At 43.9% G+C, this 27,695-nt stretch overlaps 1 protein-coding gene and 2 long non-coding RNA genes across 3 annotated transcripts in view; 2 read left to right on the top strand and 1 right to left on the bottom strand.

The window, feature by feature from the left end:
- The window catches only part of LOC135978000 (uncharacterized), a 1,156,726-nt gene that overhangs the window by 968,915 nt on the left and 160,116 nt on the right, over positions 1–27,695 (top strand). The window lies entirely within an intron of this gene.
- Positions 9,218–14,319, top strand: LOC135977792 (uncharacterized). Its single transcript, XR_010595240.1, has 2 exons — positions 9,218–9,288; positions 11,743–14,319. It is a non-coding gene; the product is annotated as an uncharacterized LOC135977792 (long non-coding RNA).
- LOC135977781 (uncharacterized) lies at positions 17,868–25,621 on the bottom strand. Its single transcript, XR_010595229.1, has 3 exons — positions 25,439–25,621; positions 25,115–25,212; positions 17,868–23,401 (listed from the first exon to the last, which is right to left on the bottom strand). It is a non-coding gene; the product is annotated as an uncharacterized LOC135977781 (long non-coding RNA).

Below are 27,695 nucleotides of genomic sequence, written 5' to 3'. Positions count from 1 at the left end.
GAGGAAGAGGGAAGATGCATGAAGAGGATATTAACATCCCTGGAGCAGCTAGAGAAAGGAATTGTGGGTGTTTTATTTTTCCCAGCAGCTGCTGCTTACTCAGATGAGGAGCGAAGGCCCGGCAAGTTCATGGGAAAGTGACTGCAACCTCCTTGTATATTCCCAAGTTTGTACGACCATGGCAGGGGAGCATGGCTTAAAGGATGGAATCACTGGGATAAAATAAATACCAATAGGGAACTGTTTGCAGTGGATAAACTAGGGATTTTCTCTTTAATCATTGACTAAAACCACATGTTCTTTCTGGTAAAGGAGGCATGAAATGTAACTTGCTGTCAGAAAGATGTCTTTCTGCAAACAGCACCTCTGGATGTTTATCTCTCTGGCAATGTGCTTTAAACTCTTTGAAATGTAAAAAGAATACATTGCTAATCACATTGTTGCTTGAAGATCAACAGTGACATGATATATATTTTGTCACGTTTCCACTTTGGTCTCTCTCACTCTTTTTAAAATGAAAACAGTGACATTCATTCAGGGCTTCGTTGGTGCATTTATTTTTTGTCGATGACTCTCTACTGCCCTTTCCCTGGAGCTTACAGTCACAAAATTATCATCTGCCGTTTGCTGTCGATTGCTGATTTTAGCCTTAGCACCATTTCCAGCTGTTGGCAAAAGGCATCTTGCTATCACATGTATTTTCCCCAGTTTCAGGGCTAAATACAGTCCTTGGTTACATGTGTGTAATGCCAATGAAGTCAGTGGAAATGCGTGAATGCAACTGAAGACAGACTCTGCCCTTGAAAAGCCATAAAATGTAGAGTATCTTATCACCTTACTCATATATATACCTCTTTCCAGAACAGAGAAATTAACCTCTAACTAAAATTACATTGTTCTCCCTCGCATTTTTTTTCCCCTCTGGGAGCTGAGTACCTGAAAGAGGTTTGGAGGTAGTAGGCATAAAAGTAAAAGCAAAACCCCATCAAGGATATCACCCCATTCATTTATTACAGGGTTTTCAAACTTTTCCATATCTAAATACTGAAATTTTCATGGAGCTCCTCCCTTCCCACTTGTCACTGCGTCCTGTACCTGTGGCAACTCATGGAAAAATTGTAAGAGAGTAATGTGTTCTTAGCTTCTTTTAATGGGATTTAGCTGCTGGAAACAAAGAGGAAAGTGAACCATCAGTTCTCCGCCAACCACCAGCAAATGCCCTAAAGACCTCGGTGTGGGAATCGCTGATTCATATTTTAAGGACATATCCAAGATGACAAATAAGGCGATATGCATCTGATTTTAAGGGCCAGGTTTCCAAAGGGGAGTCCAATGGATGTTCCTACAAAAAATAGCATATTTGCAATTCTGGTAATGGAGCATGTCAGCAGGTATTTATGTAAGTGTGTACAAATGCAGGTTTGTGCATGTCCCATGGCAGTTGACGGTTTCCATGCATACCTATTGCACCCACCTTGGAATATGTGGTCCTCAAAGAAATAAACTGTCCTATTTTGTGCAATTCTCATTCATCTCAATGACAGGTTCTTCTGCCTATGGACTGAGGACAGTGTTAAGAACTGATTTAAAGCACAGCCAGTGGAAGTCATTTGCAATGCACACAGAACAAGTTTTATTGGTCCTACCAAACCCAGGAGGCATGCTACATATTCTTGAGTGCCGTCTACTAGTACCGTATCTATTAACTAACTATACGCATATACACAGATATAGAACACTCCAATAACAGGCAGTACCGTGCGGGGTTCTAGATTTGAATGACGAAGGAGAATGTGCCCCTAAACAAAGCTACAATGACCTCTTGAATGTTTCAAGGTGTATGGCTTTATTCAAAGGGAAAAAGGATTGCTGATGCTTGAGTGTCTGTCTGACAAAGATTTACATCGTTACAAAAAGCAGGGCGATTAATATAAGGGGCATATTCTTATGATGCCTTATGATTTACCGCCTCAATTAGTTGGTATGGATTCATTTTGCATAAGGATAAGGTGATGTGCAATACTACACATCGCAGTATCTTTTCAGTGCCCTCCCAACACGATAAATGTCTATTAGATAGTGCCCAGCAATGTGCAGTTAGAGATGAACCATAAATCCTTGGTGTTAAATCAGTATTTTAAAAAATCCAGTGCTGTGTCAGCCAGGCCTCTGAGAAAGCATAGCTGATAAACAGATTTTGACTGGCTCCTTTTATACCAATGCCCCAGGGCAACACCTTCTGGAAGAGTTCAAAGAGCAGAAAGAGCAATGGTGCCAGCCATTGATCCAGCTATCTGGATTAACCTTGATTTCCTTCTTTTTATACTCATTCCTTCCACTGAGGAGGAAGGAAACCACACATAAGAGCAACTCCTATCCCTGTCACATTGAGAGCCTGAAACTGGCAACGTTGGTATATACACCAGGCCTGTTTCTCCTCTCACTCCCAATGTACACTGGCAAAACTCTATTGATAGCTGAGAGATTTACACTGCTTTGTAAAGGCAGTGTGAGAGAAGGACCAGGCTGTGCTGATCCTGAGTCTCAATTTTCAAGGAAGTTAAAGATCAACAGGCTCTGAGCCATACTATCTATATTTAAAGGCTGGGGTAATTAATGTTAATGATGTCCTTTCTCAGCACAGTTGCTGAATTTTAGCATGAAGAGCAGGTGTCCTCCCACACTACCCCAGCTCACCCAGTAGGTGCTCTGATACAGAATTCTCTGACAGAAGGTTTTATATCTCTTCAGATCCTGACAATGTGAAGACCGACTATAAATACCCTGAGGTTAACACCACCACCACTGATACCAGAAGAGCTGCATCCTGTGGATTGTTGTTATAGCAAATGTGACAACAAATATAGACCTTACACATTCAATAAAGTGAGTTCTATATAAGACAGGAAGAAACTTCCCCACAGAGATCTTAACTACACTGGCAAAAATGAAATTCTTAATTTCTCATCAGTGCCACTCCATGGGTGTTAACAAGGCAAAGGGGCTTTCCACTTTCCTCTATATGAGGCTAGATCACACAGTGACAGAAATGCTGGTGTATAATAGTATTTCCAAAGCTGCTGTCATCCTTGGCACTGCCTTAGCAATAGTAATGGATACTGCCACCCATGAGATACCTGAGAGAGGTGGCAGGGTCCAAGGAAATGGTTGAAGTCTTTTTTGGAGAGAGGCAACTGAACAGTAGTGATGGAAAACTGCACCTCCACCTCTAGACCTCTCTCTTGTAGATTCCCACAAGGATCAATTCTCTTTATGGTCCTTTTAAACATCTACATGCAGCCACTAGGTGAACTGGAGAGATGATAGGAACTCAAGTGTCAGGAATACATGGATGACACACCGCGCTATTTATCTTTCACATACGACCACACCACCACCACCGAGGTAGAATCATAGACATGTGGAACTGGAAGGGATGTTGATAGGTCAACTAGTCTGGTTCTCTGCACTCAGACTGGAGTAAGTATTATTTAGACCATCCCTGACAGGTATTTGTCTAACCTACTCTTAAAAACCTCCAATGATGGAGATTCCACCATCGCCCTAAGCAATTTGTTTGACTGCTTAACTACCCTTACAGTTTGGATTTTTTTTCTAATATCTAACCTAAATCTGCCTTGCTGTTATTTAAGCCCAAGTTGATTTTTCAATGGTTAAGGAGAACAATTTATCACACACCCCCTTTATAACAAACTTTTATGCACTTGAAGACTATCATGTCCCCCCTCAGTTTTCTCCAGACTAAACAAACCCAGTTTTTTCAGTCTTTCCTCATAGATCATATTTTGTAGGCCAAGATAGATTTTAGTCAAGTCACTTAGCACACTGGAAGGTGCTCAGACACTTTGGTGATGCGGGTGGAAGAGCTCAGTTCAACAGTAGGAGATTTTAAAAATAACATCAGTGAAAGTAAGGCATTTGCATTTCATCCTGTAACCGTTTTGGAAGCTAAGAGGTTACAGACTTGAGCTGAACAGGACTGGGACAGAATGTGTGTCTGTGGCAGATAAGAGAATTGTTCATGCAAAGCTGTGGTAAGGCATATAACACCCCCAATCACCACCAGTCAAAAAAGGGCAAAGGAATTATGGTCACAATCAGCCCCAACTGGGTCCACCTGGGTAGCTTGTCAGGCCTGGGAACAGGCTCTTAAAAGGTAGGATCTCAGCCCAGTTGGTGTGGCCCTCAGAAACAAGCAGAGCTAGAGCTCCCAGACCAGGGTAGTGGGTTGCTTTCTGAGGAACAGCTTGGGGATGCATCGGCCTGAATACTGTGAGGAAAAAAATTCAACATGTTGGTCCATTTCACCTCCCTGAATTCTAAGATATTCTTCTTCTGTTTAATTCACACATTTTTCCAATTCTCAAAGGAAGGGGAAGGAAAGTCGAGGGTCTGTTTAGACTAGGAAGAGGGCAAACTTAGGCTGAAGTTAGCTTCACCTAGACCAGTGACTCTCAACCTTTCCAGACTACTGTACCCCTTTCAGGACTCTAATTTGTCTTGCATACCCCAAGTTTCACCTCACTTACGAAATTTTAGTTTGTACTGACTTCGATAGTGATTTTTATGTAGCCTGTTGTAAAACTAGGCAAATATCTAGATCAGTTTATGTACCCACTGGACCCACTGACCTAGACCAGCTATGGTGTTAAACTGGAAAAAGGCTGGTGTTCCTGCCCTACCCTCAATCTCTCTTCCTAATGATGATGATAATAATTAATACCGCCCTCTCATACAGGCACTTTTCATCCATGTATCTCAAAATGCTTTACAAAGGTCAGTGTCATTATCCCCATTTTACAGATAAGAAAACTGAGATCCAGGAGATGGAATGACTTGCCCAAAGTCATGGCAGAGACCCATGGTAGAGCTGGGACTAGAACCCTGATTTCCAATCCACGGTTCTGTCTATTGGGCAAACCCTAAGGCCTGGTCTAGATTGAAATAAAATATATTTTAAAAAATAGATGTTATTAGCTAAATTATTGTGATCAAAACATTTTAAAACTCCAATGTAGACAAGGCAAGTTGTATGTTAACACGTTAGTTGGTCAAGGTGAACTTTAGTGAGAGAACACAGGCTTCCAATTGACCAGCTAGCACATATTATATAAATCTATTCATCCTTGTCTACACTAGACTTTTAGAATGTGTGAGGTAGAGTGATGTCTTCTAACAACACATCCTTTATCCTAGTCCAGGCATGTCCTAAGTGACATCACACCCAAGCACTACAACAGAAATATTGCTAATGAGAAATATAGCCTGGGTACTAGCCTGAGACTGAGGAGGTCAGGCTGGGGGAGGATTTGCAGGTGCTTTTTCTGAGACAAACAAAATAAGAGGTTGCCATTGTAATATTTGGTCTGTGAACCCAAAGAAGTGCCTATATTTAATCTCACCCTGTTATTATTATCAAGAAAGGAAGAGAAGTTACAACATCACTTGGACTAGGAAAGAGCAGGTCTCGCTGCTGCAAATATAAAAATATACTTCAAAGAAACTCCAAATCACTAACAAAGTGACGAATGAGCCTGAAACAATAGGCAACTAAGGCTCATTGCCATTATTCATCAATACACTTTTCAAAAAGCACAGCTAAAACAAGATGAAGATTAGATTTCTTCCCCCCCTCCCTCCCCCAGGAATGAAGACTTTGAAGTGCTGAAGAAGGGCATGTAATCAGAAAAACTTGGAAATGCAGTGTGAGGATCTACAATTCAGCCACAAAGCTGAAAACAGCTCAAGGAGATCAAGTGAACATCTAGAAAGAAAAACTGAGTGTCCAAAGAGAGACCTGGAAAGGGCACTGAGAGCACAAGGCAGGGCTGTGCAGCTTCATCTTTGCCTCCACATTAACAAGGGTGTTTTTGTTGTACCCAAGAGAAGATCCAAATAGCCCCCTAAATTCAGGGGTGTTTGAAAAATAAAACTGGGATTCAACTTTTGCAGCTTGGCATATCTCTAGTTCTCATACAGCATGTGTATCAAAGCAAATCAGTAACTAATTTCCCTAACTAGCAAACTGCCTTCTTTGGCATACCCCTTTTTGTGCACGATCACTTGTGATCCCTTTTGCGACATCCTGTATGAAACCTAGTGTGTGCAGAGGTAATTGTTAGTAGTATGTGAAAATGCTTTAGTTCCAATAATCATATAAGGAGGTGAATAGTTAGCAGGGGTCCCTTCAAACTAAGGTCAAATGTAAATGGTCTGGCTGTGTGTTCCATGGATGTGCTTTACTGGAGCACCCGGAAGCAGTGCCTTCTGTCAGTTAGTGGGAGGATGTGCTTTATTGAGTCCAGGTGCAATTTTCCCTCACTACAGGAGGTTCTGTGTCCAGCTGAGCGTGTTCAGAGCTATGCACCAGCAAGCAGAAGGACAAGCAGAACAGGAAAAGGTAATGGAAATGGGAGGGAATGAGAAAAGAGAGGCAAGAGGGAGAGAGGGGATTAGAAGAAATGGTGGATAATGGGAACTAGAGAAGGGAGAAAGAATGAAGACATGGGAGAAGAGTCAATGGGGAGAAGACAAGGAAGATCATGTGGGTGAGCACAACAGGAGAAAATCAAGAGAAGGAAAACAAATGAGGAAAACAGGACAAAGGTAGAGGGTAGGCAGAGGCAGAGGAAAAGGGAGAGAGAATCCATCCTTCCAGAGACCAACACAGTGATGACTGTTGCTGACAGTTCATAGATAAGAAATGCTGTCCTAGAAATGCTGATTGAGAGAGAATGAACACCACATGGCAGATATTAGTTATATTGCTTAATGCACTGCTGGAAGACACTCAGATGCTGTGGTGATGAGGGCGATGTAAGAACCTACATAGAACAGAAGAGAACAGCCACTGGAGAGTGCCAGGAATGACAGGAAAGCTCAATGCACCTGACCCTCAGCCTAGCTGATATCCATCTGAGATGGTAGGCAGACAGTGTTGGAATGACAGCAACTGAATCCAGGTAGACAGTGATTGGAGGGAAAGAAAACATTTTACATCAATAATATTGGCACTCCAGAAAACTGACTGTTCTGAAAACAATCTCTCATATATATCAAATACCCTGTGTTTGGAAAAAAAGATCTTTAAAGGGGCAATATAGTGTAAATTTTGCAGGCTATCTTTAAAGTAATGTTTTCTTCTAATATAAATCACTTTCTGCAAATTTCAGTGCTAAAATCACAAATGCCACAAAATCCTTTTTACAAAATGACTGTATGTGAGGCTGGGTCTACACTGCCCGCCTGAATCGGCGGGTAGAAATCGACCTCTCGGGGATCGATTTATCGCATCCCGTCGGGACGCGACAATCGATCCCCGAATCAACGCTCTTGCTCCACCAGCGGAGGTGGGAGTAAGCGCCGTTGACGGGAAGCCGCAGAGGTCGATTTTGCCGCCGTCCTCACAGCGGGGTAAGTCGGCTGCGATACGTCGAATTCAGCGACGTTATTCACGTCGCTGAATTTGCATATCTTAAATCGACCCCCCCCTGTAGTGTAGATGTAGCCTGAATAGAGTGTTTTAATCTTTCACTGCACCTTTTAATACTGCAAAGCAGACCAAAACTTCTCAGTAACTGTTTTGCTTTCGCAGTTTCCAGGGAACCAGCTGCTGTGTTATGTCATATTTTAAAAAAGGTCTCAAGAAGGTCAGAACCAGCATATTAGCTGAGCTGTTTATCTGCAGCCAACCAAGAGAGTATGGTGCTGCTCAAATCAATTTTCTATGCACTGATTGGTCCAGCTTCTTGACACTCAGATGTTACTGTGGTCCTGGTGATAGAAAGGCCTGCTGGAAAGAGACTGGCTTTGGATTTGTGCAGCATCCAATTGAGCCAAGTGGGAATTGACAATATTACTCATCAGTAGACTTTTAAAGATAAAGTTGAACAGAAGAGTATATTTTCAGCAGTTTGGTTAATCTAATATCCTTGGCAGCACACTGAATCTTTTCTTCTTTCTCCTCTCTGTCCTCACTGTATACAACCAACTTTCTTTTTTACAGAGTGCAAATAGAGTATATAAACTGCATCATATGTTGGTCCCACTTCCACCTATGAAACCCCAGTGAAACAGACCTTACTTCTACTATCTGAAAAAAGAAAGAGGAAGGCTCTTGTATAGACAAAGAAACAAGGAGAAAAATATCAGGCATATTAGCTTTGGACATGAGATACCGAGTTTGATATGATCTGAATCTAAACTTTCCCGATGTTCATTATGTATTTGGATTTAATTTTCCCATTCAGACCATTAGAAACAGATCCCTAGAAGCAAATTTTGGTTCCAAATCTTATTTTGAAGCATTGCTAGTTAGTGGAAAGGTTCAGATCCTGTAGTCTAGTTCTGGCCCATCTCTAATATAAAGTATGTGTGCAGGTGTATGTGTATGAATACAACACAGTACCATAAACAAGAAAATCTCTTAGCTAATAATACATAACACTTATACAGTACTTTTATCTTCAAAGTACTGTACTTTACAAACATCCCAACCCTTCGCATCAACCCTGCTGAAATTTTGCAGCAGGCTGTGATTTGTCCAAGGACACAGGCAGACTGTATAAGAGCCAGGATCAGAGCTGCTTATTAATAGTGACGTCTACAGTTAAACTTGTCTGACATTTTCTAGTCTAAGACATTGTTTTCAGTTGCTTATATAATTTTGCCAAACATAAACCATTTGGGCTGAAGTTTCCCAGGCTGGGTGTATTTTCTGCCTCAGGCTGAATTTTTTGGGGAAAGTTTCAGCAAAAATGGTTCAGCTGTTTCCGAAAATGGAGTTAGCGAAGAAATATGTTGCTTTGCCCGTGTTTAAAAAATTCTTGCAACCGCTTTGTTGAGAAGTTCTAGCACCTTCATGCTTTGAAGCAGAGACTTGAAATTTGTCCAGGAAATCACCCTGGGTTCCAAGAAGTGCCATTTGCGACCCCTGTGCAACTCCACCCCAAATTGACCAAGTTATTGGCCTCTGAAGACCACCATTCATAATATACAGTACAGACTCGGAGTTTGGCAGCAAAATTCTCCAAAGATTTTGTTTGCACAGGTTATGATTCATCCCAGGGCTGCTGAAGATAAGCGGGACTTTCCCTGCAATTACTCCTCCAAGATGCTGGGAGCTACTGTGGTTCCAGGCATTTGGAACTGAAAGCATGGAGACTGTCTCTCCTGTGCTCTCACTACTCCTCTGCCTGAGGCCCAGGAGGAGGAGGAAACAGACAGACTAGAATGCAGCAGTGGGACAGGACAGGAGCAGGCCACAGGGTATGGAACAGGGGAGGCGGGATATGAGCCCAGATTTGGGGTGATGGGAGCAAAAGAGGTCAGGCTAGGGTGGGAGAGAGGGTCTCTACCCACCACTAGAATATACTCGCTGCCACAACTTGGCAAAATGTGTGTCTCAAGTAACAGCCTGCTACTGCTATCAGTTACTCCATCAGCTCAAATGATAGAGGGGTGAGCAGTGACTATAAAGGTTCCAGACCCGCTCCTGATGCACGGGGGGGCAGTCTGTTCTATGAGATGACATTTTGAGGTCTTTTTAATTTGCTTTTTAAAAACTTACAAAATTACACACAAAAAAGAGACTTAAAAAATATTAAGATTGCAAAGTCAAACCTTCAGAAGATAGGAAATGCCAGAATTAAGGTTGGCCATTAAACTGTAGTTTGGCTCCCTTGTGTATATGATTAGAGCTGGTCAGAATTTTCCTGAAATATATTGTTTCAGCAAACCCGAAATATTTCAGAGACATACTGCTTTTGACTATGTTTTTGTCCCAGAGGGAGAGATTCGTGTGCGCTCTATATCCTGATGGGTAGGGCACTAATGGCCTGGGATGTGGGAGATGTAGGTGCAGTCCCCGCTCTGATTGATTTGGAATAATCTGGGATGAAAAAACTTTGCTCTAGATCAGGGACTTGAACCTGGGTCTTCATAGACCATTCCCTAAACAACCAGGGAAAACACTCACTCTCTCTCTCCTCCCATCCCCCCATAGAAAGTTCACGTTTCTAAACCGGCCATTTCAACACAATTCCATTTTCATCAAAACATTTGAAAGATTTGATTTTTGTGCCAGTGAGGAATGTAATTTTTTTTTTAAACCTCAAAAATTGCTGCGAGATGGAATGGTGATCTTCTGGTCGTCTCTGATTATGATATCATCTTTAACTGTATGTCCCCAGACTGTTCTTTTCCACAGGACACCTGCCTCATTCAGTGGACAGGATGGACAGTGCTCAGGAAATGACCTAGTGTTGTGTACTGAATTAGGCTGTTGTTTCTAGGATCGCTGTGTCTCATTTGCTGCAGACATTGAAAGGTGTGTAGTGAATGAGGAAAGGGGCGGTATCATGGTTAAGGAAGTTGAATGCTGCCCTGGAGAATTGGAGTCTATCCCGGGCTGTGCCCAGGGCTGCCCAGAGTGTGGGGGAGCAAGTGGGGCAATTTTCCCCAGGCCCCCGGCCCCGGAGGAGCCCCCACGAGAACATAGAATTCTATAGTATTGCAACTTTTGTTTATGGAAGGGGCCCCTGAAATTGCTTTGCCCCAGGCCCCCTGAATCCTCTGGGTGGCCCTGGCTGTGCCACAGAGTTCCTATGTTCTGGTGGGCAAGTCATTGAAAGTAATCTTTTCACATGTGGTGACTGATTGAATTGTGTGTATCTTGTTTTCTGGGTATCTAATTTGACACTTAGGGCTTGATTTGCATTCACAACTGCAACGAAAGTCAGTGGGAGCTATGGTCTGACATAATATCAAGTGCTAAGTACGATGGAAAATCAGGCCCTGGGTGTCTCAAATTGGAGACCTAAAATTGGTGGGTATTTTTGACAGGTTTGTACTTAATCTCTCTGTACTTCAGTTCCCCGTCTATAAACTGTGATGATAATACCACCCCAGCTCCTGGGGGTGTTGTAAAAATAAATTCATTAATTTCTGAGAAGCACTTAGATATGAAGGTAATGAGCACCATAGAAAAGCCGTGATGAAATTTGTAATTCTGTTTTCCGTGCAGGCTTTGAATGCTATGCACGAAATAAAACGGGGGCTTAATATTCAGTAAGGATAAAAAGAAATATTGAATAGCTACCCAGTCAGTGAGCACCATTCATACTGTGCACTGAATGAGGCAGGGGTTCTGTGGGGGGAAAAAGTAGGGGATCATGTAATTAAAGACTGTGTCATAATGCATACGCAGGAGGCCAGGTGAAAGTTGCAGAGTGAACCTTAATTCTGGCACTTGCGAACTTTTGAGTGCTCAAAACATTCGTTTAATGTTTATCTGTTTGTTTGTATTTAAGATAACAATATTATATATATCATCAGCCTTTTGGTAGCATGCATGGCAATGTTATTTCACTTAGGGCAGGTCTACACTTAACATGCTGTAGGGGCACAGCTGCACCGGTGTACTGTGGCTCCTCCTGTCGGCATAGTTAATCCACCTCCACTAGAGGTAGTTGCTGTGTTGACGGGAGAAGCCTTCCCATCGACATAGTGCTGCCTATACTGGGGGTTAGGTCGGTGGGTTTTTCACATCCCTGAGAGACGTAGTTATACTGGTGTAAGTTTATAGTGTAGATCTGGCCTGGGACATGTAGCCTTTTTATCTTGTTTCCCTTTCAGTTTGTTTTCTGGCATTTCAGGCTGCTCATTCTTGTTAGTTAAACTGATTCCTTTGCTAATATACCCCTCTCTTTTCTCTACCCCAAGCAACATCCTATACTCAGCTGTGAGCTTCTCACAGGAAGACACAACAGCTGGGAGTGACAACGTGCAGCAAATTGAGGGTCCTTAAATCCAGGCAAGGAGACAAAGAGTTCAGTAAACCCGCTGGAAAAGATGTAAGATAAGGAGTCGAAACAGGAAACACAGAGCACCGAGAGTGAGAGATACACTCAACAACGTGGAAAGAAATACTCAATGAAGAAAGAAAATACCCTTCCAAACATATGGAAGGAAGCATATTGTTTGGCCAGGAAAGATTCTAATCAAAGCTGGGGAGAATACTGGCTCTGAGGAAATGGATTTCACCAACTTTGCCCAGCCCTAGCTCTGACTACATGGGGAGCCATTAGAACTGCTCAGGTCCGGGCTTGTTAAACAGCTTTCTTCCCATGAACTCCTGCGCCCTCAGAGCAGAAAATATTTTGACAAAACACTGTTTTCTCTATTAGGTTTTTTAATTATTTTCCCTCTAAACTTAAGTTACTGACAGATATTCTGAACCCAAGACATTGCTGGTGGAATTCCGTTAATGTCTGTAGAAATACTCCAGAGATGTATTTGGCAGTAGCAGTCTTTGGCTCCTCAAGCCTGCTGGTGCTCTTGGCTATCTGCACTTGAAGGGCAGGTCTCAGCTGCCAGCTGAAATTCCCATAATAACAGGGGCATGTGCAAGGGGTGGGGGAGCAAGGGCACATGCCCCCACAGTCAGCAGGGACACAGAACTCCTCCGGGGTTGGGACAGGGCAGGAGATTCAGCTCCTCTGGGTGCCAGGGGAGAGCAAGCTCCACCAGCCGTGGGGGGAGGAGGGGAGAACTAGATCCTCCAGCCACAGGGCAGTGGCAGGGAGAGCCAGCTTCTCTGGCCTCGGGGAGGGGGGGGGGTGGGTAGGTGTCGGGGAGCCAATCCCTCCGGCCTCAGGGGGCTCAGAAAGTGTCCCTCCAAAAGCAGCCACATTTTTATTCCTGTGCATGCCTCTGCATAGTAGAGTTCCAGCTTTCAGCTACTGACTCAATTTCCACTCCTGCTTCTGCAGAAACGGAGCCTGGCTGGGTGAAAATGAAGTAAGGGAGTGGCATCCCTCTTTGCCAGTTCAAAGTCTGTCTCTGGAAGCAGGAAGCTGGTGCCGGCAGCTTAGATGCTGGAACCCTAACTCATTTCAGCTGCCAGACCTGAAAGTGCTGATTTCCAAAAGGCATCTGCAGACGGGAAGAGCCAAGGGGCTGTGTTTGCAAGGGCTTTCCGTTTGAACTGGGCTGGAGTATGAACATATTTGTCCTAGAAAGGGAATTGTCTATTACACATAAAAACAACTTTTAAAAATATAATCTTCTTAATGCTTTTATGTGAAAATACCTTGGCAATCATTTCAGTGACAGCAGTGCAGCACTTTGAGTCGTGTAGTTTTGTCTGATACAGGACGTGCACTTCTTAGGTGGCTGCTTCTGCATCACAATGCACTTGCTGTGTGTGGATAGCCAGTTATGGGCTCAGCCAGCTCATGAATTCTCCTTTTCGGGGTCTTAGACTAGGCCTATGTCAAATCAAAATCTTTATAGCGAGAGAGCCCTGCCTAGAGTCAGAAAATGGGCTTTTGTCCCCCCTGGAAAATTTTGACCAAAAAACCCCCACATGAAGCTTAAGTCCTCTTTCTAGTTCCAGTATTTCATTCACACAGGATAAACACACATCTTGTCATAAGTTGTTGCCTATATAACATGCTGGCCACATGTCCCTCTGTCGTGGTTAGTCCACACAGAGGATAACAGCCTACTGCTGCTACCAGCTAATGGAATTAGTCCTTTAATTCAAATGATAGTGATCCGTCTTCTGCTGCTAATGGTCTTGGGCTCATATCCCTGCTAGCAACTTGTACAACTTTTGAGGGAGATCATTAGGTACCCCTGCCTTCCTCTTTATATGATAATGTGTTATGTACTAGCCTGTTGCCATCCAGGGTATCTACCCCCAGTGTCGCTGCTTTTTCACTTTTATTTTTAAAAGTATAATCAGAATTTTTTGTTGCTTGTGATTGTCATGTGTGCATGTAAAGAAAAAATAGAAATACAGAGTGACTATGAAGAGGTGCAAGTGGAAAAGATAAATCTATAGGAAGAGACCGCGGAAGTGTTTCATCAAAAGAAATCTTGGAAAAGTTTGTCTGCAAGATAGAAGGAGAGTCAAACCCAAACGGAAAAGTGGATAGAAGTCAAGGGAAAATAAAGCAGTGATCATAGGAGGGAATGAGAGCGTTAGAGAAGGAAAGAAGAGGATGCAAGATGATTCTGAGTCACTACATTTCCCCATGCTAATTTTCCCCCTACTGTTACTCACACCTTGTCAACTGTTGGAAATGGGCCTGATGATCACTACAAAAGTTTTTTTCTCCTGCTGATAATAGCCCACCTTAATTGATTAGTCTCGTTATAGTTAGTATGGCAACACCCATTTTTTCATGTTCTCTGTGTATATCTTCCTACTGTATTTTCCACTCCATGCATCCAGTGAAGTGGGTTTTAGCCCACGAAAGCTTATGCCCAAATAAATGTGTTAGTCTCTAAGGTGCCACAAGTACTCCTCATTCTTTTTGCTGATACAGAATAACACGGCTACCATTCTGAAACCTACATTCAGATGCTGATCCAAATCTGGACTGGGAAACTCCTAAGGTGTCAGGAATGAGGGCCTGCAGTTATTGCCCGCCAGATATCATGCAGCCAGCGAGTGCAACTGGACCACAGCAGAAACACCTGGTTGCCTGAGGCACTCAGGTGGCTTGCTTTTAAGCCAGCTGCTGCAGCAGATCAGTGGCTGCTCAATGTACACAGCTGTGGATTCCCTGCCTCCCTGTGCTTGCTTCGCTCCAAGCCCTGCTCCTGCTTGCCCCTGTCCTGCACCCAGCCTTGTTCCAGTCCTGGCCCAGCCCTGCTCCTGCCTTGGAACCAGTCCTGCTCCTGTCTTCCCTGACTTCAGGTAATGTGGTTCTGACTCTTGGCTCCAGTTCCTGGGTCTGACTCCGGCTCAACCCTTGGCTCTGGCCTTCGGATTCTGACTATGGTTCTGACCCTGGGTATGTCTACACTGCAATTAAAAACCCACAACTTGCCCGGGCCAGCGGACTGGGCTCAGGCTGCAGGGCTGTTTCATTGCAGTGCAGACTTCTGGGCTTGGGCTGGAGCCTGGGCTCTGGGCCTGCAAGATGGGAGAATCTCAGAGCCTGGACTGCAGCCTGAGCTCAGAAGTCTAGATGGCACTGAAATAGCCCCGCACCTGAGCCCTGTGAGCCCATGTCAGCTGGCACGGACCAGCCACGGGTGTCTAATTGCAGTGTAGATGTAGCCTCTGTCTCGACCTTTGGCTCTGGCATTTGGACTCTCACTTCGGTTTTGACCTTTAGCTCTGATCCCCAGCTCTAACTCTGCTTTGGTCTTGGATTTTGGCATTTGGACTGACCACTGGGCTTAACTCCTGCTCTGACCAGTTGGCATGACTGCTTACCCCAGTCTCCTGATAGTGGGTCAGTTCCAGGCTTTTGTTTGGCCCATTAGCGTGAGGGCAGAATTAAACATCAAGATTTTGGAAGCGTTCAGATAAGGGAGCTTTGTTTAAGGTTCACCTCTAATAAAATGTAGGCAAACTGTGATCAAGGAAAAGAAAATACATCTCCATTTTCATGATTCACATCTCCAGACACCCAGAATATATTCCTTTGCCTTGCTCTGATCTGCTCAGTTCTGAAGCAAACAGCTAAGAACAGAGCAAAGGAGCTGTAGACAGAATGGGAAAAGAAAGAAATGAAGGAAGCCGTTACGTTTTATTCTTTCTAACATTTTGCTAAATTGGTCCTGGAAGCTTCCATGGATCTAGGGAGCTGGGAAGGCGAATGAGGCAAATTTCATTAAGCAAAAGATTCTAAGATATAATTGCAGGCTAGGATAATAGCAGTGGGCTGTATTTTGCTGGGAGAGGAGAGAAAGCTTTATATTTATTAATCGAACAAGCTCAAATAGTTGACTATGGAGTTGGGGGTTTAGCTTGGAGGAGTTTAGGGAATTTATATTTTTACTAATTTAAATAGGCATTGGGGGCTACCTTTTTATTTTAATTTTTTTTACAAAACTGAACCCCTAAATTGTGCTTATAAAGCATACAATTGTGTGTACAAAAAATGCAGTTTGCTGTCCTCCTGATTTTCTTTTGCAATGGCATTCAGTTATGCATTCTGAAAAAGATGCATGGCTGGGGCATTGCTATTTGCAATTGGTGTGTGGAGTGGAGACAGAGATGGGCCAGAAATGTCTCATGCGGTGTTGTGGTTATGTGGCAGGAACATGGTCACAAGAGAAAAGGAAGCTATGTGGAGCCTTCCAGGGTATGTCTACACTGCAGCTGGGAGCGAGTCTCCCAGCCAGGGTAAACAGTCTTATGTTAGCGGGGTCTCAAGCTAGGGCACTAAAACTAGCAGTGACAGGTTTCAGAGTGGTAGCTGTGTTAGTCTGTATCAGCAAAAAGAACGAGGAGTCCTTGTGGCACCTTAGAGACTAACAAATTTATTTGAGCATAAGCTTTTGTGGGCTAAAACCCACTTCATCGGATGCATGGAGTGGAAAATACAGTAGGAATATATATATACACACAGAACATGAAAAGATGGGGGTTGCCATACCAACTCTAACGAGAAAAATCAATTAAGGTGGGCTATTATCAGTAGGAGGAAAAAAAAACTTTTGTAGTGATAATCAGGATGGCCCATTTCCAACAGTTGACAAGAAGGTGTGAGTAACTGTACAGAGGAAAAGTAGCATGGGGAAATAGTTTTTAGTTTGTGTAATGACCCATCCACTCCCAGTCTTTATTCAAGCCTAATTTAATGGTCTGCAAATTAATTCCAATTCTGCAGTTTCTCGTTGGAGTCTGTTTTTGAAGTTTTTGTTGTTGAAGAATTGCGACTTTTAGGTCTGTAATTGAGTGTCCAGGGAGGTAGCAGTGTGGACATTGCAGACTGGGCTCTGAAGTTGGACTGGGAGGCTCTCTTGTAATTATAGTGTAGACATACCCATTAAACCTAGGGTCTTCCCTGAGCAGAGTGGCTGATACCTAAACTACTGTCTTGCACAAATTGACTTCTCCTAAAAGCTAAAGGTTGCAACAGTCAGACTCCACCATCAGAATATCTTTACAGAAGACCTTAGTTCCACTGTGGAATAGATAGAGAGGAGTTATTTCTGTAGACGTAAAGGTGCTTTAAAGTACCTCAGAAAGTAGCCTGTTCCTTGTGTCTTTATTTTCATACCTGTCAAATTCTGCCATTCATTGTAAATTGGCAGACAAAAAAACCTTAACCCACTAATTAGAAATCATCTGCATTGAATATCCTATTAATTCCGTGCATATTCGCCTGTCTTCATTAATCCTTTTTCCTGAGTTGTGCAAATTAAAAACACTTTTGGGCTTGATTCTTATTCTCATTTTATTCCACTCAGACAGCAGAAAGTGCCCCTGCAGTGGAAGCAAATTACATTTACACTCACTTTCAGGTCCCTTTATTCTACCCGCCTGGTGTAAAGGGACCATTGTGAAATGAGAATCAGGCCCTTGACTGTTTAATGCTGTTTGTTAGGCTTAGGGTGACCAGATAGCAAGGGTGAAAAATCGGGACGGGGGGCAGAGGGAGGGGTAATAGGAATCGATATAAGAAAAAGCCCCAAATATTGGGACTGTCCCTATATAATCAGGACATCTGGTCACCCTAGTTAGGCTGACCTGTAAACTCACTAGAAGTGGGCCTGCCACTGATCTCAATGGGAGTTCCCTTGCTTACAGTGTTAGACCCAGTAAGAAGATTATGGATAAATTGCTGTGGGGAGATTGGCGAGTGGGAATGCTCCAATGAATGGCCCAGTTTTCATGAGAGCAGGAGGATACACACCAGTGTGGTGGTTTTAGAGACCCAGAATTCTTTTTCTTCTAATTACTAGGAAGGAGGGCAATATTTAAGAAGTTTTTTGTAGTAGTCTTCTTCAGGGGGCATCTGCAGCCCTCATCGAAATCCAGGAAAACCTCACACATGCATATGAGAGCAGAATGTAGCCCATAAATTACAATCCGGATCATAACTACATGCTGAACCCCGTCTTAATATGAATCATTAAGAAGGAGCCTTTATGGGTGGAGTGGTTTTAATTATTGTGTAATTGTATTGTTATCGCTGCCATTAAACATTAACAAATGTTTCTTATTTTTGGTTAACAAAGATTTTTCTTAGATTGCACAGTAGTTAATGCAAACCATATGAATGCATGCGGAAAGACACTGACTCTCAATTAAATAAACAAAGTAGATCTATAAACCAGCAAGATTGCAATGAATCATAAACAAATATGAGACTCTAAAAGCTGCCTTGGGTAGAGTAATAAATGTATAACCCAAAGATTTGCATTTTGTTAAGGCATGAATTGCTATCTGAGCACAGCTTTCTCTAACCCACAGACATATCCCTTTCTCAACATTAGACAGGGAGGTTCAAGTGAATGTCTTTCCTTCTGTATATGTAGATTACATTAGTTGGAAAAATATAAGGCAAAAGGAGATTGTTGGAATGTCAAATTTTAAGACCAGCTTTGCCAGCTGTGATTACAGGATATAGAAAAACATTATTGGAGTGTCTGACAAAAAGAATTTGAAACTCTTTGGAAACATTGGAATTCCAGGTTTCAGGGGGAAATGTTTTGCTGAAGATTATTTGGAAGGACTTGGCATTAGAGACAAAATAAGAAGTCTCCAGTAGAGGGACCCAGCATACACCTGAACTACAGGTAAGTTTCACTCTACCTATTTCCAAATATGCGAGTGGAATAGATGTACATAAGCAGCATGTGGCTAGTCGTCTTCAACTGGCTTCCAGGATAACAGACAACCAGATATTTATCTGCTTTCTGCTGTAAGGATATTTTAGAATCACTCAAACGCCATCATTGGTAGTCAAGCACGTCGAACATTAAAAGACAATACAGTGATGTTATTAATCATGAGGTTCTCTTTATTTTTACTGAATTTAGTGCTCCTGGAAGGTGCCAAGTGGAGAGCACTGGAGACTGAAGTCTCCTTCAAAAGATCTAGTAGTCACAGTACCAGCAGCAGCGCAAGCTGCCTTAGGCCCTGACATGGAAGTGCTACCTCTAGAAGTCAGGGGGTTGTTCTGTTTCCAGGCCTTTTCATCTAATCTGGCCATTCAGTGTCAACGAGGAGAGCTGTGCCAGATGTGGGCAGCTGTTCACTAGAATTGGGCTGAGGTCACACTCTCATTTCTCATAGGCCTCTAAACAGCCATAGCATGGTAGTAACTTTCAGTGCCTATTAACCTGGGTTGCACTTGTGGAAAGCTTCATACACTACATCTACTAAGCCCCTGAATGATCTTGTCTGCTAATCGTGTGAATTACTGAAGTTTAGTCTAAAGCAATGAGGCAAAGAAAGTATAGCCACATAAAAACTATTAGGATGCAATAATTAATCTGACCCATAAAGAGAGATTAATGGTTTGGGGGTAACTAACATAAGCTGTAACTAGACTGTGCACAATCTCCTGCACTCTGTATAGTGTTGCAATAGTAGTCAAAAGCCTCAGAAATATTATGCCTATAAGTGAACTCTCTTCCTCACAAACTATTTAAAAGACTAATCGTAATATTTTACCAGCACAAATAATATTGAGTGTTACATTGGGCACACTAGCATAATTTAGGTACAATGGCAGAAAAATATAGACCTTTAATAATGGCTTTTTCAGATGACTGTCTTTTATATCTATTCTATATAGTCTCCTGACCACTCACTTAACTGGCAGTATGGAAAATGTCAGTGTTCAAAGTTTTAAATGGTGAGGGAAGCTGAAGCACTTGATAATGACAAAAGCTGCTTTGTGAGAATTTACTCCAATGTCTGGGGGTATCTATAAATCTGTCTCAGCCACCAATTACTGTGATTGTCCCAGCCTGGCATGAGCTAGGGGAAAATACAAAGTGCTAAGACCACATTCTCTTTCTTTTTGGGGGCTGGTATTGTGAGATAGTTAATGTTAAGAAATTAGTCCTGTATTTCACTATGAAAATGGCAAGATCTGTGATCATTCTTATTTCTGGCTGGAGGGAGGTTCCCAAGGCCTGGGTCAACTGCTGAGAGAGCCTGCTCCCCTGTATGTTTCACTCAGCATATCATCCTATGCATTGGAGGGGACTTGTTTTTTAGTTGTTTTTATTTTTTAATCTGATTCGTCAGCATTGAAAAAAAACACATAAAACAGATGTGTAATTAATATGCCAACTATCATTTTCTCTAAACTGATAGACTATTTATTTTTGAAGGATCATTTACGGATTATTTATAGTGGTCTCTGGTGCCCAGCTCTGCCATCAACAAGATGGAATGCAAACCCGTAATTACTCATGTATGTCCTGTATATGTTAAGAACACATAAAACAAAGCATGTATGTGTTTTAGGGTCATAATAGCTTGATGAAGATATCTAAATTTTTCAAACTTGTCAGATCATTCCAAAAGATGGATTATTTCTGTTAGGATTTCATCTGTCTAATTATTTTTATCTTGATTATGTAACTGCTCCAGATTTTTCATCCCACTGTACTCTAATCATATCCAGAGTCCAAGAAGAATGCTGGTAGTTTTTTAGCACATATATGCCTGGTAGAATAAATATTTTTTTGTTCCCAATGGGCTATTAGTTTGTTGGGTAAGTGGTTACCCAAGCATAGAGGTGCTCAGATACCACGGTGATGGAGCAGTAGGAAAGAGACGTAGTGATGGGTCCGAAGCATAAGGCCACAAAGCTCTTTTTGTATTCAAGCCCTTTGTTACCAAAGCATGGTGCTGGAAAGTCCTTAAGTACCAGGATGTACCCCATGGTAACCTGACTACTCCCATCCCCATCACTGACATGTCTTATGCAGAAGGAGCTGTCAAATCCCCAATCAAAGCACTACACTAGTTATGAAAGACATGGTCAAAAAAGTCATGACCATGGTACAATGGTACAAACTGGATTCTCTGGGACCAGGAGAGGGAATTTTAAGTCAGCCATTAGGAGAAGAAGCTGAATAATGGCACAAAAGTGCTGGAGAGTCCAATGGAATCCCCTCCACAGGAACCCTTTATTCTCGAACAATAATGCACTCTAAATAGGGCTTAGGGTAGGCAGCCTTTTGCTGACGGCTTGTGTGCATATCCACACACATGCAGGGAAAAGTAAGATTTTTGTTTAGGGGCTGAGGATGGTGTAGCATCTTCCCTGGGTAATGTTTGGGGACCTGTGTGGCCTAATGAAGAGGAATCTCCACCTCCTGAGCTTTAGTTCATAACATGAATGTGATAGCCCCTGTAAGCCCTATCATACTCTAGAGGCCCACAGAATAATAGTCACTGCTACTTCCCAGCACAACCAAATGTGTACATTATGACATGGGCAAGCTTTGTAATTAGCAGGGGTGATGTTACAACTGCCAGTGTCAAGTTTTGAGAAGCATATTTATAACTCTCTTTATTTGTCACTGACACAGCAAAGATTACCCATAATGCCTTTCTTCCAAAGGGTATCACACATGGGCAGTGAGAATCATAGGCTGGGGGAAGCTGTGCTTCCCCAAAGAGCCTGGCATGGCCCTGCCCATGCTCCAGCCCCTGGCCCCCTTTCTGCAGTTCCCAGCACCCTGCCCTGGACCAGGCTGGCTGGGGCTGGCCAACCTGCTGCGGGAACTTGGGGAGGCTGGCGCTGGGGCTGCACTGCCTGCCCGGCGCTCGGACCATGCTGCCCAGCCACCCGGGTATAGAATGGGAAGAGCACATCAGATAACGGGGATGACATCATGAATCTCTCCTTGCGTCTGAGAGCATACCAAGTTTGGGCTCTCATGATGGAAAAGCAACAAGGGACAATACCAACCTCCAGGCATGCATCAATGTTAGCAGGGAAATGCCCGGTGTGATTTCAGCTGGATTGTGGGGCCTCCTGCAATGTTATTCCTGAATTGGACTCAAATACACTTATTACAAAGAGTAGGCACAATCTAATAACATACAATGAGAGCATAATGCAGTCCATGGGGAAAATGTGACCTCATAGTAACTTACCTGAAAAATAACAAATGGTATTAACCAAAGTAGATGGTAAGCACCACAGACCACTCTTGGGGAATAAGCTATGCAAGCTATGGATCTCATCAGGTGCAGCATCAGACATTTATAGCTGCAGTGTAAGAAGCGAAAGGGGGAGTCCTCTGGGCAGTGGAGACAATTTTAAAAGTATATGGGGATGTTTTTAGAGACAATGGATGCCTTGAAGGAAAGTTGCAACTGGAAGTAGGTTCTTCTGTGGGGTCTATGTGCTAACCATAAAGGAACATTCCTGCGGCACTACAGGATCCAGTATGCAAGGAGCTTGAAAGTCTGCAGAGCAGGGCATCATAGCACCTGTAGAGGCCAGTACAGTCTGGGTAAGCGGTATGCTGATAGTAAAGAAGCCATCAGGCAAATATACATCTGCATAGACCCCTGAACAGGGCATTGAAAACATGCCACTATCCACTTCACACAATTGATGACATCCTCTGAGAACATTCCAAAGCCAGAATTTGTACAGCTTGATGTGAGGAATGCGTTTTGGCACATAAGCCTGGATACAGAATCCAGCATGCTGACAGCCTTTGAAACACTTCTTGGTCGCTAGAGAGGACTGCACATGCTGATGGACATCAGCCCAGAACCAGAGGTCTTCCAGGGAAGCTTCGACCAAGCACTACATAATTGCAGATGATATCCTAATTGTAGATGAAGGGAGCAATGAAACCGAAGTTGAATGAGACCATGACAGACTACTACAAGCTTTTCTACAACTACAGATAAGATTATGTCATGGAGGTCACAGAAGTCACAGATTCTGTGAGTTCCAGAGACCTCTGTGACATTTTCTGCTTCAGCTCTGGGGCAGCATGGAGCATTACTGCGGGCAGCAGGGTGCCCCCACAGCTCTGAGACACCATGGGGGCACCTGGAATCCCATCCTAGCCCTGGACCTCCGAGCCGCTGCAGGCAGTGGAGGGACCCCGAGCTCCTGTGAGCAGCAAGCTCCGACCCCCTGCAAGCAGGTGCTGGACTCCCCTCCCCCACAGCAGGGCTTGGGCTTTCCTCCCCCACTCAGGCTTCAGTTATCTCCCGTCAGGCCCCCCCTCATTCTTTTTAGTAAAGGTCACAGACAGGTCATGGCTTCCATGAATTTTTCTTTATTGCCCGTGACCTGTCTGTAACTTTTACTAAACATAACCCTGACAAAATCTTAATCTTAGTGATACAGAAGAGAACATAAAACTCAGCCCAGAAAAAATGCAACTCAAACAATGTGAGATGATGTACTTTGGTCACAGCAGAGGGACTGAAAGCAGATCCCAACAAGATCAAGGCAGTCGGAGACATGGCAGCTCCAGTGGATGGCAGAGGGGTATAGCACTTCATAATAGTTATAATTTTTCTGTCCAAGTTCTGTCCACATGTGGCTGCGGCAGTGGAACCCATACGTCCACTCACCAGGCAGGATGTTGAGTATTACTCAGCAGGTCACCACCAGCAGCATTTGACACCCTGAAACAAATGACAACAGATACACCTGAAGTACTATCAGCTAGGAAAGCCACTGACACTCCAGTGTGATATGTCAGAGAAAGGGTTGGGGAATAGCTCTTTTTCAAGAGGAGCTGGTCACTTATGCCAGCAGAGCCCTGTCAGAGACCAAACAAGGGTATGCCCAAATAGGAAAAAAAACTTCTGGCTGTGGTATTTGGAATGGAGCGATTCCACCCTGCTAGTCCTACTAGTGAAGGCAGGGGGCTGGACTCAATGACCTTTCAAGGTCCCTTCCAGTTCTAGGAGATAGGATATTTCACCCTATACCTAGGCCCACATAGTAAAAGCTGTGAGAAAATCACGGACCATAATTTTTTGCGGAAACTGCAACTTTTAACACACATCATGGCTTTTTATAGTTGCCGCCTACCAAATCTGAGTGACTGGCTCTGCAACACCACTCAAATTTGGCCTAGCTATCTCTCTGTCGTGCTTGCCTTTGAGAGCCAAACGAGACACACAGCATCTCTTCTGTGCTGCTGCCCTGTTTTGGAAGGGAGGCTGCATGTCTTGAACCACGACTTCAACAAGCTGTAGCAGCAGCTTTGTAAGAAAGTTGTGATGTTTTGGTTCCACCCTTAGCAATCAGACCACAAACCTCTAGAGACTATCATGGCAAAGCCTCTTCTTAGTGCTCCAAATCGATTGTAGTGCCTGTTGATGCACCCCAATACTACCAGGTAGAGAACAGATATTGTCCAGGGGGCTTACTAGTGTTAGCTGACCCCATGAGCCAGGCATATATGTCCATCATCAGCAAGTTGGGGGAAGGTGATCAGGACAGTGCAACATGTTAATGGCTTCAATATCTCACAGTATCAACAGCAATGCTGATGGAAATCAAAGAACTTACGGAAAAGGACATCCAACTACAGGCAGTAAAGAAATCAATTCTAGCAGGGTGGCCAGCAGATAAAAGCCAATGCCAATAGGAGTGGAACCATATTTTCAAATTAAACGTGCGCTGAGTGTGCAAGATGGAATCGTATTTCAAGGACAGAGCTCTTGTCCCAGCCTCATTACGTAAAGTTCTCATGCAAAAAATACACTTGGACATTGACAGGTGTCTTAGACAGGCTTGAGAGAGTGTCTACTGGACGGGATTCAATATACAGCTCCACTCCTTGGTAGAAGGGTGTGACACCTGCTGGTCATGTGATCACTGCCAGCAGAAATTGACTGTTACCACATGAACTGCCCACCTGACTCTGGGAAAAGGTGGGAGCAGACATATTTATCTTCAAGGAAAAGCAGTACTTGATTACAGTGGACTACTATTCAAATTGTTGAGAGGTCGATGCCCTGGCTGATACAAGAAACAAATCACTGACTAGCAAACTGAAGGCCCACTTTGCAAGATATGGAATTCCGGGCACTGTATCCACTGACAACAGACTCCAGTTTGCCTCAGAAAAACTCAAGGAATTCTTGGATTCAAGATACCTCTCCCCACCCCAGCATACCCACAGAGTAATGGTAATGTGGAGTCAGCTGTGAAAGCAGCTGATTCCATTACACAAGGCTGTTTCTTCTGGTTCAGACTCCTCGTTGGCATTCTTGTCTAGGGTGACCAGATGTCCTGATTTTATAGGGACAGTCCCGATTTTGGGGTCTTTTTCTTATATAGGATCCTATTACCCCCCACCCCCTGTCCCGATTTTTCACACTTACTGTCTGGTCACTCTATTCTTGTCACACTGGGATACCCCATCACAAAGGTGCCAGAACAGTCCAGTGCAGGCAAAATCCTCCTACCGATGATGGGAGACCTGTTGCAGCCAGAAGAACAGAGATGGCCAGCAATCAGAGAAAGCAGGCACTAGAATACGATAGATCAGCCAAGAACCTACCAGCCCTTGAGACAGGTGCTTCTGTGAGGATCCAGCCATTAGAGAGACAGCAGAGGAGTTGATTGAAGGAGTCATGAGGAGTACAGGTCATACGAGGTCACTGCACAAGAGGGATAGGTGACCTGAAGGAACAGAAGACACTTACAAGCAAGCAGACACATCACTCGGAGCATCTACAGAGATCACCAGAGAGCAGAGAGACAGAGAGTCATCCAGAGGCCAACCCCTCAGAGCGGGTAGAGATTCCACAGAGAGTGAGTTTGCTGAACTCGGAGACAGGTGACAGGAAGACTGATGACTCCCAGTGCAGCTGCCTGTTAAGTACACAGCTGGTTACATAGTTTGGTGTGTGATAAAGATGAGACTCCAACTTGGCTATGTGCTAACAACCTCTAGCTCAAAGGACTTGGGATGAGGGGCGCCGGAGCGTCAATTATTTGATTTAAAAATTATATTAAAACGTTAGTAAAATAAGGAAGATGTTTTGTAATCAGCGGAACTGGAGGCAGAGGACCCATGTTCCCTGGAGACACCATTATTGAGAGGACACCTGCAGAACAGGGAACATGGGGAGTTAGGCTGGGAGCAGCTCAGCCACATAGACGGAGCAGTACATAGGGCTTAATAAAGTTCCCTTGTTCACCTTAACCGCCATGCAGCATCACTGTTTGTGAATGAGACAGTTATCATTCTACCCCTTGCTAGCATTAGAGCCATGTCGTTCCCATGTACCTCAGATCAGTGAAAACACCAGTCATTTATTTGATACATAACAAAGAGTGATGGCGTCTGCCTGGAATAGATTGTAACATGCTGGCCAGTGTGCCTGCATGCAGGGGCGGCTCTGTTTTTTGCTGCCCCAAGCACAGCAGTCAGGTGGCTTTTGGCGGTCACGCGGATTCGGTGGCATGCCTGCGGGACGTCAGCCGGTGCTGCTCCTTCAGTATCTCCCACAGGCGCGCCACCAAAGGCAGCCTGACTGCCGCCCTCACGGCGACCGGCAGGCCGCCCCCCCGCGGCTTGCCGCCCCGGGCATGCGCTTGCTGCGCTGGTGCCTGGAGCTGCCCCTGCCTGCACGCTGCTATTCTCTCCTGGAGCCATTGAGGATTCAGCTGTGTCAGGCCCTACACTATTAACAGAGACTTTCCTTTAGCTCAAGTGATAGGAGCCTGTGCTTGAGGAAAGAGGGGAATCTGAGTGCTAGTACTGTTGCCATAAGGCTGTGAGAAGCAGCAGTGTGGAGCACAGTGACAACAGTGAAGTATCTGTGTGGCTACAGATGTGTTGCAGTGCAACACTTTGGGGCAATGAGTTCTATATCAGAGGAGCAAATTAATCCCCCCACCCCAGATAGCAATTAGCTGGTAGAAAGTGAGAACAATTGCAGTTCTATGTGTTTTCTACACTATACGCAGAGTGAGTGGGCAGGGGTCTGGGACCCAACAGCCTTTGTCATTTTTCAGCAGTACGGTGGGAGATGGCCAGAAAGAGAGAGCAGTCTGCTGTGTGGTACACCTGTCAAAATTGCATATTGTGTGAGGAATGCCTGCTGCCCTTTTGCTGATCCTGCATCCTGGAAAAGGGCCAGAATTGCCTCGACAGGGCCTTTGAAACTGCTCTCCTCTGACTGCAAGCAGCCTTTTTTTAACCTTGGCGTGCTTGATGTCAGCCTTTCCTACGCAGCAGGGCAGGAAGGGATCATGAGGAGAACATTCTCTGCTCACATGGCTCGGGGGTGAGCGGTTTCCTATTACATGTGATTATAAAGAAGCATTTGTTGTGAACTGATGAATTGCAGCCGAGCTGAGGACTCGGCAGTTAGCGCACCTGGGGTTATCAGCTGTATTTTATTTTTTGTTAAACTTGCAAAATCTATTTATACATCAAATATTGCAGCATATTTTCGTCAGACTGTTTGGTGTGGGACTAGGAAGAGAGGGGTGGGTTTGCCTCTGCTGAAGCCAAAAAATTGTCTTGAAGCTTTAAAGTGATACAGATCCTCCAGTTAGGTCAACAAAAAGTTGAACTGATGTGTTCTAAGATTTCAGAAGCTGGGAGTAAATAGGGAACTGCGGCAGAATGCAAAGCCTAATAAACATATGGAATAAGTTACTGGGGAAGACGATTGAAGCAAAGTGTATAAATAAATTCAAGAGATGGCTAGATTTTTCTCAAGAGAAGAAAAAGACTTGAGGGGGTCTAGTTGAAAAAGCAGGAAGGAGGGATTAAGATAAAGCAAAAAGAGGCAGACATGCTGGGCTAAGAGCCCTTTGTCTGTTCCTGCCTTTCTTAACCGTAACAGATATTAATTTAATTAAAATATGGGGAATGACTACATTAGAGATCAGCAGCGGGCTAATAGCAAGCAGAACTAGAAGTAATTGTGATTTACCCAGCAGCTG

Source organism: Chrysemys picta, chromosome 1 (genome assembly GCF_011386835.1).
Source record: "Chrysemys picta bellii isolate R12L10 chromosome 1, ASM1138683v2, whole genome shotgun sequence".
NCBI classification, from domain to species: Eukaryota; Metazoa; Chordata; order Testudines; family Emydidae; genus Chrysemys; species Chrysemys picta.
The sequence above is the reverse complement of the archived record's forward strand: the minus strand, read 5'-3'. Positions and strand labels throughout refer to the sequence as shown.